The sequence below is a fragment of the Hyla sarda genome, chromosome 2 (genome assembly GCF_029499605.1).
Source record: "Hyla sarda isolate aHylSar1 chromosome 2, aHylSar1.hap1, whole genome shotgun sequence".
In the NCBI taxonomy this organism is placed as follows: domain Eukaryota; kingdom Metazoa; phylum Chordata; class Amphibia; order Anura; family Hylidae; genus Hyla; species Hyla sarda.
In genome coordinates this window covers 451,010,883-451,030,785 of record NC_079190.1, presented here as the reverse complement: position 1 = coordinate 451,030,785, position 19,903 = coordinate 451,010,883, and the positions used below count along the sequence as shown (strand labels likewise).

At 38.6% G+C, this 19,903-nt stretch overlaps 1 long non-coding RNA gene across 1 annotated transcript in view; it reads right to left on the bottom strand.

Annotated features, from left to right (window-relative positions):
- Positions 1 to 8,739, bottom strand: part of LOC130357042 (uncharacterized) — a 55,089-nt gene extending 46,350 nt beyond the window's left edge. Inside the window, exon 1 of the long non-coding RNA XR_008889079.1 lies at positions 8,651 to 8,739. This is a non-coding gene — a long non-coding RNA (uncharacterized LOC130357042). The remainder of the gene's footprint in view (positions 1 to 8,650) is intronic.
- Between the last annotated feature and the right edge of the window lie 11,164 nt (positions 8,740 to 19,903).

Here is a 19,903-nt window from a genome sequence, read left to right as displayed (position 1 = left end):
ATGCCACCGTACTCCAACTTTTCTAAGGGCCTGTGATCTGGGGCTGAGAAAAAAGTTCTACTTGATTCCTGCTGTCTGCAAGGGTCTTGCTTTCTTTGTTACCATCCTTACTGGCGTAAATGACTACATCTATCATTTGTTGTCTGACCTGACCTTTTCTTAAATGGGTCCAGTCACAAATTTAAACTTTTGATTACTTTTAAAGTTTTGCTATAGATCATCTCATTAGATTGTCATTTGTGATGTATTGGAATAAAAAAATAAAAAAATTATATTTCCAGTAGAAAATGAGCACTATAATTTCTATCACTAGGGGTCCTCGTACTTGTCAGAATGCAGATTGCAGATTTTACGAGTCTAAGTGCGTTCTTGATGAAGACAAAAATGGCACAGTGCTGGGAAAAGTTGAGGGGGTGCAGGCAGGATTAGCAGGATGGCTTTAGAATTCAGCCTGCAATTTTGGTGGAGTGCTCGTATGTACTCTCTAGACCAGAGGACTGAGGACAGAAGTTTCTTTATATCATGTAAGGGCAAGCGTCATACTCTTCAGGAATGTCTTCTTCGGCTCACTGAATGGCTGGGACAGTGAGCAGGATACAAGAGGGGTTTGGGGCCAGAAAACTTTAAAAAATAAAAAAAAACAGTTGAAACACACGATAACCTCTTTATTGTTGTATGCAAATGACAAGAACTTATTTTGTAGCCAATACTTACATTCTCACTTTTGTAAATAAGCAACTTAGAGAGACATGTCAATGCTTGTATCACTAGAATTCCATTAGGGCTCGTTCACACTGCGGAATCTCTGCTCGCTGAATTCAGCGAGCGGAGATTGCGCCTGGCCGAATACTTCGGCTCTAGCCATTGACTGCTATGGTCCGCTCGCGGATTCCGCACAAAGAATGAACATGTTCTTTCTTTGCGCAGAACACTTTCAGCGGCAGAAATGTCCACCGCTGAAATTCCGCAGTGTGAACGGGACCCGTTCACACTTAAGTTAAAGTTCACACTGTGGAATTGCGCTCGTGGAATTCCGCCCAGAAATTCCGCCGCAATTCCCTAGTGTGAACGTACCCTTTGTAGGAAAATATCCTCAGATTGCATTGAATGCAGCCAGAATTTGAAATGGACTTAATAAAGTCAACCATGAAAAAATATTATCTGTTAAAATGGGATATTACAACTTTGGCCTAGAATTTAATGCACTTTTTTTTTTCTTGCCGATTACAGAACAGTAGAGATTTAGACACACAGACAAAGCAAAGTTTGAGACGTGTTTACCTAAATGCATTGTGCACTCAACAATTGACTTTCATTGTCCTTTTGAGTTATATTGTATTTGTGCAGTGTAGCATATGCCTTCCTTTTTGTTCTAATGCAAACCGCTTTTAACATTGTCTGAAACGGCTTCTTCCTAACCGAATCTGAAATGTGCACGGAATTATATTTCAATCAATTTACATCTGCCGATTTGCAACAGAAGAAATGACTATAAAAAAAAAATTCATATTTCCTTATTAAATGGAAGTTATTTCTAATATTCCCCATTTATTCACACAGTCCCTGATTTGCAAATGTGAGTGGAAGATTGACTTTAAATTTCGGGAGATGATTAGCTGCCAGATCTAATCAAATTGAGAAGTAATTAGCAAATTAAAGCTTGATTAGATCTTTGCTTGATTTTGCTGAAATTATAGTTTATGCAGTTTAAATGATGGGGGAGGGGAAATCTTTGCACTTTTTAAGATGTGAACGCTATTGAAAAAAAATAAACGCAGTGTCAGGATATTTATTGGATGGTAACCAAAGTTATTTTTCAAAATCACTGTAATGAGAATGAGCTCCATTTGTGCCAGTTAAAGAATGACTTTTCTATTCGAATGTTATTCAAGCGTGATATATTGATAGGAATGAACTGAAGATAAATAAATGGTTTTGGAATCAGAAGCTCTAATTTAGTCCTTTTTGACATTGCAACTCTGTAAATTGGTAACATCATGTTATTGGCATACAGTGAGCAGACAAGATTTCTGATGAATTTTTTTTTCCAGCTATTATTCAACCAAATGGGCTAATGAAAGAGCTGTACACGCTTTTTATCTATTGAGATTGAGATAAGCCTATCCTAACAGCTATGTACTTAATTTGCTGAAAATAAAAAAGAAGATACTTGAAATAGTTTTGCATGCAGAAAAGCAAAATGCAGCCTATTAGGAAGCGGTCGTGTCCCAAAGTGACATTTGAAGGTTAAAAAGTTTCTTCAAGCTTCTGGATGGTTGTAATACCTTAAAACATTTTTATAAATATAATTTACAACCAATTGCATGTCCCATAATAAGAGAATCCTCTTGATATTTGTCTTATATTAGTTTTGGATTTGACCCTGATTCCCATTGGGGGCTCCCATACTCCTGCTTCTGGTTCCTTGTCTTGGTTGGTGATTGGTTGTGTGGGAAGGTCCTACTCTAACCAAACATCCCGGAAACAAAGTGCAGAGACAAGCAGTGGGGTACTAGAAGTAGAAGGACAGGAGCTGCAGAGAGACCAGTGGAAGAGGGGGTAGGTAAGTGTGTATATATATATATATATATATATATATATATATATATATATGTTTTAGTATTTTTTAATGGCCCCAGCATTATATTCATTGTTTTAAAGCACGCAAATATTTAAAAGCACCTTTAAGATTTGTGGAGACCCCTGGGTAAAAACTTTACTGTGTGAAAACATGGGTCCTGTGATCTCCAATAATTCACAAATAATAACACTATATTGTTCCTTAATAATACAATTATAACATGCCCACATAATACTGTAATGTAGTGTTGCTCGCGAATATTCGCAATTCGAATATTATTCGCGAATATCACATATTCGCGAATTCGCGAATTTCGCGAATATAGCGCTATATATTCGTAATTACGAATATTCTTTTTTTTTTTTTTCTTTTCTTCACATTACACATCACAGTGATCATCCCTCTCTGCTTCCAGCTTGTGTGGTGTAAAGAAGGCTGTAATACTACTGTGTGAGACTGGCGTGCGAAAATTCACATATGCGAAAATTAGCATATGCTAATTTTCGCATATGCGAATTTACGCGCGTGTTAATTTTGTATATGCCAATATTCACTTATGTTAATTTTCGCATACGCGAATATTCGCATATGCGAAAATAAAACGAGACTATAACGAATATGCGAATATTCGCGAATATATGACGAATATTCGTCCATATATTCGCGAATTCGAATATGGCCTATGCCGCTCAACACTACTGTAATGCAGTGTTTACATAATAGTGCTATATTGTAAATAGATAGCGGCAAATAAAAGGGTTATATAATGATTAAATGATCTTCCATCTTTGACAAAGCTTTAAAATGACTCAACAAGAAGGTAGCTATAAGTGGATTATGCATTTTGAACACTGAACGGTGAATGTCTCCAAATGTTTTAGACTTTGGAACAAAAGTCTCTTTTTCCTGTGCAAAATCTGTAAACAAGTGCTCAAAAATTAGATGGTAAATTTAGTAATGTATCCAGTGATGTACAATGTGTAAACACTGTGGGGGTATAAACACTTTGGAGGTATAAACACTGTGGAGGGAGGGGGTATTTATTAACCTTCTACACCAGCTTTTTAGGCATAAAAATTTGCACATTCCTTCACAAGCTCTCATTTGCGCAAAGATGTGCAACTTTTTTTTGTTCTTTATCACCAAGTGTACCTGTTTTAAAAAAGTTGTAGTCACAAAAGGGTACAAAAAGGGTGAGTGGCCTAGTGTTATATCTAATTTAATACAATATACACAAGCTAACATATATAGTGTCAAAAATCTACTCCAGCTGAAGGGCACCTTGCCGGACAGCCGCAGCAATGCCTGATTCATTCAGAAGGTGTAGCTTTGTAGAATCCGACGAATGGTACGGCTGCTGGGACCTTACTAAAGACTCAGGTGTTAAATGCTAATCATAGTAAATCACCCCCTGTGTATTAATTTGCGTCTTGTCCAGTGATTGGCATGTACAACTTTAGAGTGTCTAGATATTGTGTTATATTGGTTTGATGAGAGATGTCAATCTTTAACTAAACTAAAGGAAATAAAGGGGTGGATACATCTGTATGAATTTTCCATAATTTGGTGCTGAAAATGCTATACATACAATTTTTTTTACATCTTAAAATGTAGAGAAACTCCTAGTCAAGCTCTTGCTCTAGGGATTGTACCCATGCCACAGATGAAGTTCATAAAATTACATAGTCACCTATGCAGCAGCTTGTTATACTAGTAAGAGCACTTGTCAGTGGATGGTGTCTGGTATTTTAGTCCAGTTCTATTTAAGTGAATGTTGCATAGCTTGGTGGTCAAAAGTGGTGCTGCTTCTTGGAAAAAGCAGCAATATCTATCAACATCTGTAGAACGTTGGGATATTTTGCTAAAAAGGTTTAATGAGAAATTGGAACTCATTACTCAACTAAAGGCAAAATAAGGGTAGACACAACTGCATGCATAAGGAACCAAAAGCTTTTTCATGCTCATAAAAATACACATAAAGACAATATATATTCAACTAGTTAAACATATTATTCATAAGGGCTTTCTTTTCTGTGTTTCCTATATGAAGTTCTATGGTCTAAGTCAAAGGTGAATAATATCCGACTTGGTTTTAAATTACATTTGAAATTAAATCTTAAATGTAAGTTCTTTTGACAGTAGCGACTATTTGGTCCAATTTACATATATTGACAATTCTACTTTTCAGAATTAATTATGATGAGAATTCTATCGCCAATAGAGGAACATGTCCAAGATATCAACTCTAAAGGTCGAATACGGGGATTTGACTCACTTAACGTTCGCTACAACATGCTCTTTTGCCCAGAGAACAGATAACGGATTCAACCCATGTTTCAAAACTACAATTAAGATAATTGACAAAGACAATACAAGTTCAAAATGCTAATTGGATTTTTCCATCTCTTCACTTTCAATTAGCTGGGATGATATGACACCTTTCTTCATTTTTAATGTTTTACAGTTATCTATGTACAAAACACATAGTCAGTCAAGTAAGTAGTGATTACTGAAATAGTTTTGGAGCCGAAACAACATTTTGGGATGTTATAATTGCCCTCCTGTGTTTGAACAGCTGTATCTTGTAATTGGTATTTACTTCATTTATGTAACAGTTGGGATATGCACTAAACATACGGAGAGCTTTTTGCATTACAGAACACACCCAGTTGACTGGAATGCAAAAAAAGCCAGTGAGAGGAATGGCAATGATATTGGGTCCAGTTACCCCTGGCATTGTGTTTGCTGCCTTTGTTACTATTTCTTTAGCGGTTATCACTGTAGTTTTGGGAAATTGCATGCTTAATTATTTAACCCAGGCTACGTTCTTATGAATTTCATTATAGTTGCCCTTCCAGACATGTTTTCGGAAAATGAGACAGAGATAAAAAGATAGATAGTAATTGAGTTTCCATAGCATAACAGATGTATGCTGCATTCACCCAAGATGAAAGGAAGCAGGCGAGTAACACAGCAGAGAGAGGAGTGTTAATGAGTGCTGTTCTCTCTTCCTCCCAGGACTTTCATCACTTTTAGCTTACCCTAGATAAGACTTATTGTATTAGTATTAGTGCATAGCATATGGAAAAAGGAATGAAAGATTGAGTGCAAGAAAAGACTGAACATAACAAGAAAATTAAGATATATAAGATGATAGATATGGGGGATGTGGTGTAACAGCTGGTGTAAAGGTGCAGTTGATGGGAGAGTGAAGACATTTTTATATTTATTATGGGGGTGGGTCGGGCGTTGAAAATTGAGGAGGCAGGGGAGCTTGGCAAGCCAGCTCCCTGCCTCCATTGTGCAATAGCAATGAAAGAATAGCTATAACTCTGCAACTAATATACCAATTTAAGCAAGTGACCTCTATTTTTATAGCTGTTCACCTGCACTATAACACAGTATATTAGGTTTAGAGTGTCTGAACAGGCTGTCAGTTTTTCTTTAAGACTGGAGTATGAGACACCAGTCTTGATGTTTCCCTGCATATATATATATATATATATATATATATATATATATATATATATATAGTCGAGGTATAAGAGTGGCGCTGTGTGGGATTCAGATTCCAGGATTCAGGCTGGTGCTCAGTCCTATGTAAGACTTGACCACGTCCAAGCATCTTGCTTGAAAAAGACCTCATTAAGTAGGTTGGAACGTTGCTTCACATTTTGGGTGAATAAAGTATTTTTTTCTACTTTGGATCGCAGGAGTGCCACCCTGTTATTTTTGGAACTATATATATATATATATATATATATATATATATATATATATATATATCCTATGTACAGTATATTAACAATTTTTTTAAGCAAAAGAAGAAGCAAATTAGGTTTTCCCCCAAAAAAACTGGTATGTAAAGTCTGAAAACATAAAATTATCTGTATTCAGTTATCAAAAAAACTCTGCTGAAGTGTGGAACAATTTTTCATCACCTACTCAGGCAAATAAGATTTCAATTCACATAGTTTAATTTATGATAAGTAGCAAGACTTTAACTTTTTTTTTTTTTTTTCTTTCTAAGACCGAAGTGTTCAAATTCCATAAAAGACTCAAATAATTAATTTAACACCATGGGCGACCATTGTTAAATTACCGTGATTAACCCAATAATTATTTAATGGAATCTCAACTTCCTAGTGTTATTCTTTTCAAAGTTTTTTTAATTCACACTATGCAATAACTTAAATCAATGATTTCTCATCTTACCCTTGTAAAACTAAACATGGGTTTGTAAAAACAAGATGGGAAGAATTACAGTGCCAAACCTCCAGTAGGGAAAAGTTTATAACATTGGGCATGGAGAGATGTATGCTATCGGATGGCCAAGGCATACCATGTCTGATGACTCCTGATACAGGGGCCGGAGTATCGTGATGTCAGGACTCACCTCCCTCATGATTTCCCACCCCGTCAATGCAAGACTATAGGAGGGGGCAGTGCTGTGACATCATGATACTCCAGCCCCTCTATCGTGAGTCATCAGACAAGGAATGATGTTTACTCCGTAAGGCTGACGACAAGTGAATGCTGCAGGAGAGATTGTGAGGGTCCCCAGCGGTGGGACCCCGCAATCAGACATCTTGTCCCCTATCCTGTGTACAGGGGATAAGATGTCTAGGGCCAGAGGACCCCTTTAAAGTTGGGCAGAAGTCAAACTTTTGAGTCAGCTTGACAAAGTGCCTTGTGGCTTGAAACTATTTATGGCTCCAGCCCCTCTCCACATCCATATCTACCAATATTTTTAATTTATACGTATCTCACTTGGATAGATGAGCACCACCAAGTTTCCCTGAATGCAGTTTCTATTGGGATTTCACACTCTGTTTACAATAATTGAACCAGGAAAATGCAGCCCAGCTAAACTTGTCTTCACTTATTATTAAACATTAAAGTTAAACTAAGGATTAGACACATCCTGTAAAACATGAAATACTTTTCCAAAAGAAAGGTACATCAGTCATGAATTCATCAACCCAAATTATTGTTGTGTATAGGCCTTTATCAAGCACATGTAAAGGTCTGTTGTTAGGCCAAAACATTACATTATTAGAATAAATTTGATTGCATCCATTTGGTGAGTTCTCACCTCCATGATACCTTTGCCTGGATCATATGGTTGATGTGACCAATAAAAATTGGCAATGGTGACATCATAGAATTAATGTAAGGTTGAGGTAAGCAGAGAAATACTTGCAAGAATGTAGAAACAGCTGGATTTATTTATACATTTTTTTCACTTTATCTGTTTTTTTTATTACTGACTTTACATGAGGATGCTAATAATAATAATAATAATAATAATAGTTGTTGTTATTATTATAATTATTATGATTGTATTAATAATAATGACAACTATAATTATTGTTGTTATTATTATTGTTGTTATTATTATTATTTAGATATATTATTTTATTAATACTATTCTTATTTTCATTTTTAATAGCATTTAATGAAAAACATTCAGCCAGTGGCATACATAGTAATATGGGTATTTTTATACAAAGATCATCAATAAATCCATCTAACAATAAATACTGCTAACCCACTAGATTTATTGTACAATATTCAGTGGTTACTGTTTAGTCAATAGCACGGATATTGCTATCATAAAAGTCAGCTTTAAAAAATGTCAAAAAAATAGTATACTTCTGAGCCACATATGTTATATACTTGACTTTTTAGTCACTTTAACATGCGGTCAAGTACAGCAAGTGCCATTTGAAACTCTAAAGTTTATGTACGTTCATATAACATCTTCATTGCCCTCAATGTCCCAATGCCAAAAGACTAGGCTTTGAGTTTCCTTCTTTCATCTTTATCTTACTGCTGCTTCAGACAATAAGATCAGTAGACTAGTCCCAAAGGCAGCACAAAGGACACATAAAGGCAAAAAGCAGATGTTCCCTCTCCAGATGTGTTATAGTCGCTGTCTGTCATTCCAAAGGTGAAAATGTGGTTTTGACAGTGAGCAGTGGAGGCAGAAGGAGTTCTATGAGGATTCAATATAAGAATTAAATTCTAGATATATTCATACCAAGATAAATGAAATCGCCCACCTACCCTGAACCTGTGTAGCTGAAACTTATGGGGGGAGATTTATCAAACACGGTGCAGAGGAAAAGTTGTCCAGTTGCCCATAGCAACCAATCAGATCGCTTCTTTCATTTTGCAGAGGCCTTTTCAAAAATGAAAGAAGCGAACTGATTGGTTGCTATGGGCAACTGGGCAACTTTTCCTCTTGACAGGTTTGATAAATCTCCCCCATGGTCCCTGGTTAGTAAGATCAGTGGTTTGGGGTTTCATGCCTGGAGGTATCTCAAATATCTGTATGCTTTGCTCTGCTGAGTTGATGGATGACTTTGGCATTTCTGCTGCATTTATTTTCCACAGGGGCTTCATGGCTACTTGTGCATTACTTCAAGATGCAATAGGCACATACTTATTATTGTAGCCACTATGGTTGCTAAGGGTTAATATTAATGGTGGTATAAGGCTGTAAAGATGGATACTTCTCCAGTCGTCTAGATTAGATAAAAGGTTAATTATACTGTACCCCACACGGTGCAATTTTGTGGTTTGGTTAGTGCAAATGGCGGACCGAGGTCTCTTACCCTCGCCCGTGCTGTATGATTGCCGATACTCTTGTACAGGCTGCAGAGTTAGGCTGGGTTCACATCACGTTTTCTCCCATATGGGAGCGCATACGGCAGGGGGAGCTAGAACCTTGCGCTCCCGTATGCTTTCGTATGCGCTCCCGTATGAAATTCATTTCAACGAGCCAGCCGGAGTGAAACGTTCGGTCCGGTTGGCTCAGTTTTGCGCCGTATGTGCTTTTGCAACCGACCTAAAACCGTGGTTGACCACAGTTTTAGGTCCGGGGAAAAAGCGCAGACAGCGCAAAAATGAGCCTACCGGACCGAACGTTTCACTTTGACTGGCTCGGTGAAATGAATTTCATATGGGAGCGCATACGAAAGCATACGGGATCGCAAGGTTTTAGCTCCCCCTGCCGTATGCGCTCCCATATGGGAGAAAACGTGATGTGAACCCAGCCTTAGGCTGTGCAAGAGGATTGCGGACAGTACTGATTAGTTATATGTTATTGCATAGTACTGAACAGTACATTTAAATCTAATGGTTCTATATAAAAGTCCCCTTAGGGGATCTTAAAAGTGTAAGATGTATATGTAAAAACACACACATATATAGGAAAAAACAACATTTAGTATCGCTGCTTGATTAATGTCTGAACTATTTAAAATATAATGTTTATGATCCCACATAGAGAACAGCTTTAATGTAAAATAATTTATGCAGTTTACCATAAACAATGTTTTTTAAAAAGACTAGGAGCAAAAATGAAAACCCAAAAAGGAAAATTAACATCAAGGCCCAATAAGGCTGTGTTCATAAGTGGTTATTCAGGAGTAGAAAATCATAGCTGCTTTCTTCTAAATACAGCGCCACACCTGTATTTAGGTTGTTTGTGGTATTACAACTCATCTCCGTTTACTTCAAGGGAACCGAGATGCAATACCATACACAAACTTCAGGACAGGAGTGTTGCTGTTTTTTTATTTCTATTTTTTTTTTTTAAAGCAGCTATGTTTTTCTTATCTTGCCCAAATAATGAAGTTTAACCAGGTTAAATGACAAGTTAATTTTTGCTATATTTGAACAAGACAAAACAAGAATGAAAGAAAGAGAAATGTTATCCCTGGCAGTTTGTTTTTGAATATTTTTGTTGTCCCTTATTGCCGGAAAATTCTGAGATGTCCCCTTACAAAATATAAAAATAGAGATGCCTTAAAGGGGTACTCCGGCCCTGAGACATCTTATCCCGTATCCAAAGGATAGGGGATAAGATGTCTCACAGCGGGGGTTCGGCCACTGAGGACCTCTGCAATCTTGTATTTGCCACACACCTGTTTGAGCAGCACACCGCGGTGCCAGCTGACAAACAGCTGAGTGGTGACCAAGGTGTCGGAGTATCGTGACGTCATGACTCCGCCCCTGTGTGATGTCACCCCCGCTATGCAAGTCTATGGGAGGGGGCATGACGGCCATCACGCCCCCTCCCATAGACTTGCATAGCGGGGCGGGGGGTGACGTCACACAGGGGCTGAGTCATGACGTCACAATACTCCGGCACCTTGGTCGCCACCCGACTGTTTGTGAGCTGGCACCGCAGCAATAGGACCCCCGCGGTGAGACATCTTATCCCCTATCCTTTGGATAGAGGATAAGATGTCTCAGGGCCGAAGTACCCCCTTAAATCCCCTTACATCAAGGCGATAATTTTGAGCACTTAAAATTCAAAAAATGAACAAACATATGACAGATTGGAAGACATTGACGATATAATATAATGTACACGTTTCCGGATGAGGATGAGGGTTTTGTTTTGCATCTTAAATGTCACCTTCTCTTAAGAGCTGAGGAAATGCAGTTTAAAGTAAATAGAACATTAATCTCCTCCAAGCAGTAAGTAATGAGATACCAGCTGAATGTTCATGTGTACATAATGCTGTATTAGGTGATGCATGTAATGCACTTCAAAAGGTAGGTCAGGCCTTTTTATTAAGTAAATAGGATATACACCTTGCATTCAGCATACAGCATTTTCTTTTAAGGTCATTTTGTGACACCTATTTGTACATTCAAAACTGATATCAAAGGAAAAAGTTTTGAAAGGTGTTCTGTTTGTCTTTGACTATTTCTGATGAATATAAACAGGGCTGCATTTACCATCATGGCCTGTGCCTAGGGCAGCAGTATTGAGGGGGCAATACTTTACTTGCTATATACTGGCCCTGATTTACACTAAGAGTGTTGTGTAGGTTTCATTGTGGGTTTTAATTCCCTGCAATTTTTTTCCATGGTATTTACAACGGTTTCCCTACATTTTGCACTTTTCCCTACACTTTGCTTTTTTTACACATGTTCTGATCTGTGGGGTTTTCCTCAGCTGAAATCCACCACATTTTCTGTGGTGGATTTAGTAAATATGTTGGAATTTTTGTGAAAATGTCAGGAACATGCCCTTTTTCACTGACCACGCCCCCTTTCTCTGACGGCTGCGCTCCGTTTTTGGGTTTTCTTGGAGAGTTAATCAGGTTTTTTTCAGAATCCTGGCACACAACCTGACAAAACATGTCGGCTTTGCCATAGTAAATGAGGGCCACTGTGTTTATACTGGCTAGTGATCGGCTGCAGTAAGTAGTCACATGCTGGTACATGTCTATAGAAAGATAGGTGGAATGATATGGGGATTTAAAGGGGTACTCTGGTTATGTAAAACCCTTCTGCTCCATGGGAGGTTTCTGTCCACCCTGAGCTCGCCTTAGGACACCTGCGTTATGGTTTGACAGGTGTCCCGCCCCAGTCAAACTCCCCACCTGCGAATGTCTACAGGATAGGGTTAAGTGTCTGATCTCAGAGGGGCTATCAGTGATATCCAGAACAGGGCCTGTCTTTTACCACAGTGCACTCGGACCCCCACCTTTTGAGACAAACTGGTCTTGGAATTGACGGCCCGCCCCACCAATCACTAACTGAGGCAGGACACACCTGTGGCCAGTGATTAACAGAGTGGGTTGTCACTTTATAGACCTGTTTATCTCTGAAGGTGGGTGCTAGAACGCTCTGTAATAAGAAAGAGACCCTGTCCTGGAGATTGCGGTCAGACCTCCACAATCAAACACTTATCACCTATCCTATGGATAGAGGATACATTTAACATAACCAGACAACCCGTTTAAGATGTGTTCCCCTATTTGCTACAGTTTTTTTGTGTTTTGTTTTTAAATGGGTACTCCGGTCCAAAAGTTTTTTTTTATTTATTTATTTTTTTTAAATCAACTGGTGCTAGAAAGTTAAACAGATTTGTAAATTACTTCTAGTAAAAAAATCTTAATCCTTCCAGTACTTATTAGATGCTGAATACTACAGAGTAAATTATTTTCTTTTTGGAACACAGAGCTCTCTGCTGACATCACGAGCACAGTGCTCTCTGCTGACATCTCTGTCCATTTTAGGAACTGTCCAGAGCAGCATATGTTTGCTATGGGGATCTGAAAATGGACAGGGATGTCAGCAGAGAGCATTGTGCTCGTGATGTCAGCAGAGAGCTCTGTGTTCCAAAAAGAAAATAATTCCTGCAGTAATCAGCAGCTAATGAGTACTGGAAGGTTTAATTTTTTTTTTTTTTTTAAATAGAAGTAATTTACTAATCTGTTTAACTTTCTGGCACCAGTTCATTAAAAATAAAAAAAGTTTTCCACTGGAGTACCCCTTTAAATCTTGGATAGCCCCATTCAGTACAAGTAGAGAAAATAGCAATATTCCCTCCTACGCTTTGTTATGTCTTTAGAGATTTTGCTTTATAAACAGAACCCTACAAAACTTTTCCTTTTAACTTGTAACAGACAGCTATTTAAGGCGTCCTTGTAGGTTTTACTTCACTTTGACATCTACAATTACTAAACACTGTCCTGGGAAGTTACATAGGGAAGCTTGTAGACAGCAAGCTTCTACCGGGAGTGTTTTTTTGCACAGTAGAAATGGCAGAGCTGGGTCATGGAAGTATGATTCAGCTGAAAGCCAAGCTTGTACACAAGTCAGTCTACTCTGGAGGCACTCCCCTGGAGATTCTCAGGTCATTCATTTCCCTTCTGCCTGTGTGACAGCTTGTGTGTGGGATTCTATCATTTGTGTTCCTATGCACACCGCTCGGCACTTGAAACCTTCTCAATCACTTTCTTCCCTTTGAAGATTTGCTTGCTAATGCCTTTTCTATTGTATTGTCGGACTCCAGCATTCAGCATGTTTTACCTTTTTTTAATGTACATCTGACTGTGCGGTAAGCCTGCTATTGTTAACATTACACTAGTAAATGATTATTATATTTTATTTTAATCTTTTATACCTGTGAACTTTTGTTCCAAGTTGGCTCAATTGACGTGATTTTAATCCCTTAAAGGGGTACTCCCCCCCTAGACATCTTGTCCCCTATCCAAAGCCCGCCTCTGGGGACCCCCACAATATAGTATGCAGCACCCACCTGTATCTGCTTCCGGCAGCGCTGGAGGTTCTGGCTCCCGACCACAGGAATGGAAGATCATGACGTCACGACTCAGCGCCCTTGTGACGTCACGACTCAGCGCCCTTGTGACGTCATGCCCCGCCCCCTCAATGCAAGTCTATGGGAGGGGGCGTGACAGCCATCACACCCCCTCCCATAGACTTTCATTGAGGGGGCGGGGTGTGACATCACACGGGGGGCGGAGTCATGATGTCACAATCTTCCGTTCCCGTGTTCGGGAGCCAGAACCTCCAGCACTGCCGGAAGCAGATACAGGTGGGTGCTGCATGCTATATTGCCCGGGTCCCCGGCGGTGGGACCCCCGCGATCGGGAATAAGATGTCTAGGGGTGGAGTACCCCTGTAAGGACCCAGGGTTTTTCTGTTTTTGCACTTTCGTTTTTCCTCCTTACCTTTAAAAAATCATAACTCTTTCATTTTTGCACCTAAAATTCCATATGATGGCTTATTTTTTGTGCCACCAATTCTCCTTTGTAATGACATCAGTCATTTTACCCAAAAATGTATGGTGAAACAGAAAAAAAAAATCATTGTGCGACAAAATTTAAGAAAAAATGCCACAGGGGCTTCCGTTTCTACACAGTACTTTTTTTTGGTAACAATGACACCTTATCTGTCTTCTATAGGTTCATGCAATTAAAATGATACCCTACTTATATAAGTTGGATATTGTCATACTTGTGAAAAAAATCATAACTACATGCAGGAAAATTTATATGTTTAAAATTGTCATCTTCTGACCCCCATAAGTTTATTTTTTATTTTTTTGCGTATGGGGCGGTATGAGGGATCTTTTTTTGCATCGTGATCTGAAGTTTTTAGCTGTACCATTTTTGTATTGATTGGACTTATTGATCGCTTTTTATTCATTTTTTTCATGATATAAAAAGTGACCAAAAATACACTATTTTGGACTTAGGAACTTTTTGCAGGTACGCCATTAACCATGTGGTTTAATTAACAATATATTGTTATAATTCGGACATTTACGCATGTGTCGATACCACATATGTTTAATTTTATTTTTATTTAAACATTTTTTTTTTAATGGGAAAAGGGGGGTGATTCAAACTTTTATTAGGGAAGGGTCTTTATTAACTATTTTTTGTCACTTTTTTTTTCAATGTTATAGCTCCCATAGGAGATTATAACACTGCACACACTGATCTTTTACATTGATCAATGGTTTCTCATCGGAAACCATTGATCGTTGATTCTGTCGCTTGACTGCTCATGCCTGGATCTCAGGCACTGAGCAGTCATTCGGTGATCGGACATCAGGAAGCAGGTAAGTGTCCTACAGCTTTTTGGGATGCCGCAATTTCACCACGGCGATCCCGAACAAACCCCCTGAGCTAACCGGCATTAGTTTAGTTTCACTTGAGATGCGATGATCAACTTTGAACGTTGCGTCTAAAAGGTTAATAACGCGCAGCAACGCGTTCAGTGTCATGCACTATTAGCCACAGGTCCCAGTCGTTGTTAGAACTGTGGCTCCGCGTTATAGAATGGGAGCGGACTCAGGGCATACAGGTATGCTCTTGGTCCTTAACGGGTTAAAGGAGGTTTTTAAGCAAATCTTAAAGGGTCCCTTGCTTTTCAGAAGATTTTTCAAAATAAGCTGTTGTGTTTGTACATGAGGATCAGCAATATTTTGGGCAGTTATGCAATTTGTATACAGCATTTTCACCAGTTTTTCCCTCATCAAACCCCATTTACAATTTTCTATTGGCCCTGAGGGTGGAGACTAGCTGCTATAATATCTTCCAGCATGGAGGACATTATTCATAAGTAATTAACAGAGCTATTTGAGTCCAACACTGGGGTGATCTTTTAGCAGCATTTTCTATCTACCTTGCCTGAGGGAGGCCCAGATAATCCAGACCATTTAGGAAATTTTTACAACTTGGAAATTGATTTTCTGAACACCTTTTACCTGGTGAATTTTTTGATGCTCAAAACCGACTATTTTTTTAGTTTAGTTTAGTAAATACGTTGAGATGTGTACAAACGATATGGTCACACCCCTTTTTCCGGTTTTATGGGGCTTTAGTTGTTCTAGTCGGCAAAGTGTGGCACACACTGGTGCAATAGGTTGCATGGTGTCTGCGACATGGCGTAGACATTTTGCGACACAATTTGGTTGCAAAAACTGACCAAAACATTTTGGGAAAATGTTAGAAAATGAGGCCCATTTTGTCAGGTTTTGCCCTGAGTGCTTCTTTACATTTTACATGCCCATATATAAAATAACAACTTCTAAAAATTTAAACCAAGATTAGGCCCCTTGCAAAAGGAGGTTATGCAGCGTTACAAAAGAGCTTATTTAGCAGTCTATGGAGCCATAGCTTATCTTCATATGCCTTTAATTTTAATGTAACAGAAAAAAGAGATAATATTATTCTGAACTTCTGAAGACCTCATATGGTGACCCAAAAACATGAATCCATAGGGGCAGCCATACCGGCTCTTGTGCACATGGTGAGGTCTTTGTGTGTGGGAGGTAAGGAAATGATATTATGAACCTTCCTATGAAATGGTTCAAATAGATACTTATGTATACTGCACCTCTCAATGTGGCAGTGCTATATGCTGTAAATAGGATGTAGCCGTTTTTCAAATGTGGGCATTGCTTTTTTTCAAGGGCATTTTTCAGGCTGTTTGTTTTATCTCTAGTCTTTATAGCTTAAGATGGGCATATTAAAGCAGCTGACATTTTTTTTTCTACGTCCCCCTTTCTAGTCTTCATAGAAGGCCCTTGTTCTTCTGCAGTTCACAGCTATGTCAAACATTGAATGTAGGAATCAAACTCTTCTACTTTGATCATTCTCACACTTTCTTTGATTAAGGTTTTCAAACTATGCAGCATAGCAGCAGGGGACAGGTTGATCTCTGTAGCTTCTAATGGGCAAATGCAAGAAGAGAAAATGGTGTTTAGAGACCGTTTGAGATCAATCGTCTCTTTCTATGTTCAAAATTCAAAAAAACAGAGCCATGAATAGTTACTATAAGTTTAATGTTGAAAGACTTTTAAAAGGTTGTAATGAATCTCATAAATATACTTAAATAATTACATAAATCCTCTCGCATTCGGAGAATACAGAGATTCTCAGATAATTAATTTGTATTCACGAAAGCGCTGAAAATTAGAATTACGACTGTCGGAAAATAAAATGTTTGTTAATGTCATTATCTGGGCGCAATGTCCCTCATGTGGCATATTTGAACTGCAGAGCATTGCTCAATAAGGCAATGACATATGCATTGACAGGTGACAACCTCAAATAAGGATTGAGTCTCATGGGGCTAGGCAGTGATATTACTCATCGTCTAACAAACCAGGCATTTTTACTATCTTACATTGCAAAGAAAAAAATGTAATTGCAGCAGTTTATCAACAATTCTGTTCTACAAGTTGATTTCGAGCCATGAGACGTGCCTATGGGCTCACAATAATGACCTGACACCAAAGTGGATGCTCAGGGAAACTTACCAAGAGCAAAGAAGATATAGTATCACTCTTACTGTAAATAGAAAACACATTCAGATTATAGAGACAAAGAGGATATTTTAGGAGGAGGAGGAAATGATGGGGGTTTTGTCTAACTTTAAAATTGTGATTTTCAATTTAATTACTCTACACAACTGTTTAGAGAAAAAAACTAACAAACAGTTTTGCCAAGAAGGAACAGCACCCATGGGTCTACTTGTGGATCCTCGCATATGGGCCCAGATTTATCAAACTATGTGAGAGAAAAAGTGGAGTGATATTCCCACAACAACCAATCACAGCTCAGCAAACCAGCTCTGGTAAAGTGAAAGCTGAGCTGTGATTGGCTGCTGTGGGAAAATCACTCTACTTTTTCTCTCACATAGCTTGATAAATCTGGGTCATAGTGTCTACCACATCTTTCTATAGTCTCTGTTCACAGTGATTAGAAGTGCATGACGTGCCACCCTCTTATGCTGTTGTTGGTCGCCCACTCATGAGAGGATGATGTCTGAACCCCTGTATTTCCTGTCTCCCCAAAAAATGTACAGGAGGAGAGGGTGAAAAGACCGAAACAGACCACTTCCTCTTTTCCTGGAGAAACAAAACTTAAAAAAGCCCCCACAAAAAAAATAGAATACAACCAAAATCCATGCAGCAAATTTTCCTTCTGTGTAAACATACACATTAGATTATTATACAATCTAAGCAACTTCAACAATAGGGATCAACATTAAAGAGGTATTCTAGCACTTAAAAATGCATCCCCTATCAACAGGATCGCCAGAATGGGGTGGTGTGTCGGTACAAGCTTCATAGATTGTCTATGGCAGCTATATGAACGCTGTACTGGGGAATTTTCAGCGCTCCCATAGACAATGCATGTTGATAAACCGCACTATACAACAGATAGAACTGGGGCCCAATTCTGGAGAACATTCTGGAGAACACTAGGGGCCCTGATCAAACACTTATCTATCACATGTCATGTATGCTTTTCAAATGGAAGCAAAGAGAAAATGGAGAAATAACAGCAGGAAAAGACTCTTAGCCAACTGGCATGATCAGATACTTCTAGGTTCATGAAATGGGTTTATACGTAGATATAAGAGGTTTATGGGTTACAATGCAATTGTAATTGGTTCTTTAAATATAATAAATAATTAGCAAGAAGCAGTAGCCGGCTGCCTTCAGTGAAATGAGACTGGACTGTGTTTCCTTAGGCTTGGTTCACATATATCAGGCGTCCGGCATAGTTTCCCTCTGGCATGCACCGGAGGGGAACTGATGCTAGAACTGATCCCATTAATTTGAATGGGACAGTTCATAATCATTTAGCATCAAAATTTTGACCCTGGATGGTTGGACACACCTGACGGCACCGGTGAGAGGAACGCAGCAAGCTGTCTGTCGTGCAGAAACAATGGGTGCCAGATGCCATACAACTGATGACAACTTGTCATCAGTTGTGTCATCAATCGTGTTCATCCATGCCGGATGCCGGATATATGTGAGCCCAGCCTTACAGAGCTGGGTGGCTGTTGAAAAGGAAATTGTCTGAGCAATATGCCAGGGTTCCATAGCGGTTGCAGAGATCAAGCCCCTAAAGTGATGTCATATCCTGGAGATCTCACCGTATCTGATGGAACAGTTTTCTGACTCTAGTTACCTAGTTAAAGGGGTACTCCGGTGGAAAACTTTTTTTTTTTTCAAATCAACTGGTGTCAGAAAGTTAAACAGATTTGTAAATTACTTCTATTAAAAAATCTTAATCCTTCCAGTACTTATTAGCTGCTGAATACTGCAGAGGAACTTTTTTCTTTTTCGAACATAGAGCTCTCTGCTGACATCAAGATCACAGTGTTCTCTACTAACATCTCTGTCCATTTTAGGAACTGTTCAGAGCAGCATATGTTTGCTATGGGGATTTTTTCTTACTCTGGACAGTTCTTAAAATGGACAGAGATGTTAGTAGAGAGCACTGTGATCGTGATGTCAGCAGAGAGCTCTGTGTTCCAAAAAGAAAATCATTTCCTCTGCAGCATTCAGCAGCTAATAAGTACTGGAAGGATTAAAATTTCCAAATCTGTTTAACTTTCTGGCACCAGTTGATAAAAAATAAATAAAAAGTACAGTTTTCCACCGGAGTACCCATATCCTTAGGCTAGGTACACACAGTATAAAATACAAACCAAAATACTGAAGTAAAGTAGATTTCAAATTTGTCAGTTTTAGTTTTATGTAATAATGTGTTCTATAAAAGTGTATGGAAAAAGCAGATGTCAGCGCACACATTGGGGGAGATTTATCAAAACCTGTCCAGAGGAAAAGTTACTGAGTTGCCCATAGCAACGAATCAGATCGCTTCTTTCATTTTTCAAAGGCATTTTCTAAAATGAAAGAAGCAATCTGATTGGTTGCTAAGGGCAACTCAGCAATTTTTCCTCTAGAGAAATTTTGATAAATGTCCCCCATTGTATATGAAAACTGCAGTAATTGCAACTTTTGAATTACTGCAAAGTCTTAGGCCATGTTCACACAGCTCACACAGCTGTAAACAGCCAAAAAAGGAAGAAAAACTAAAAATGCATAGGAAAACTGTGTATGAACAGAAAAATAACTGAAAATGAGGGACAAAAAATGGGGTGTGAACAGAACCTTAGATTGTCTTTAACAATAGGATTCCCTTGTTCTGTCTGCCATTTTAAAAAGTAATATGG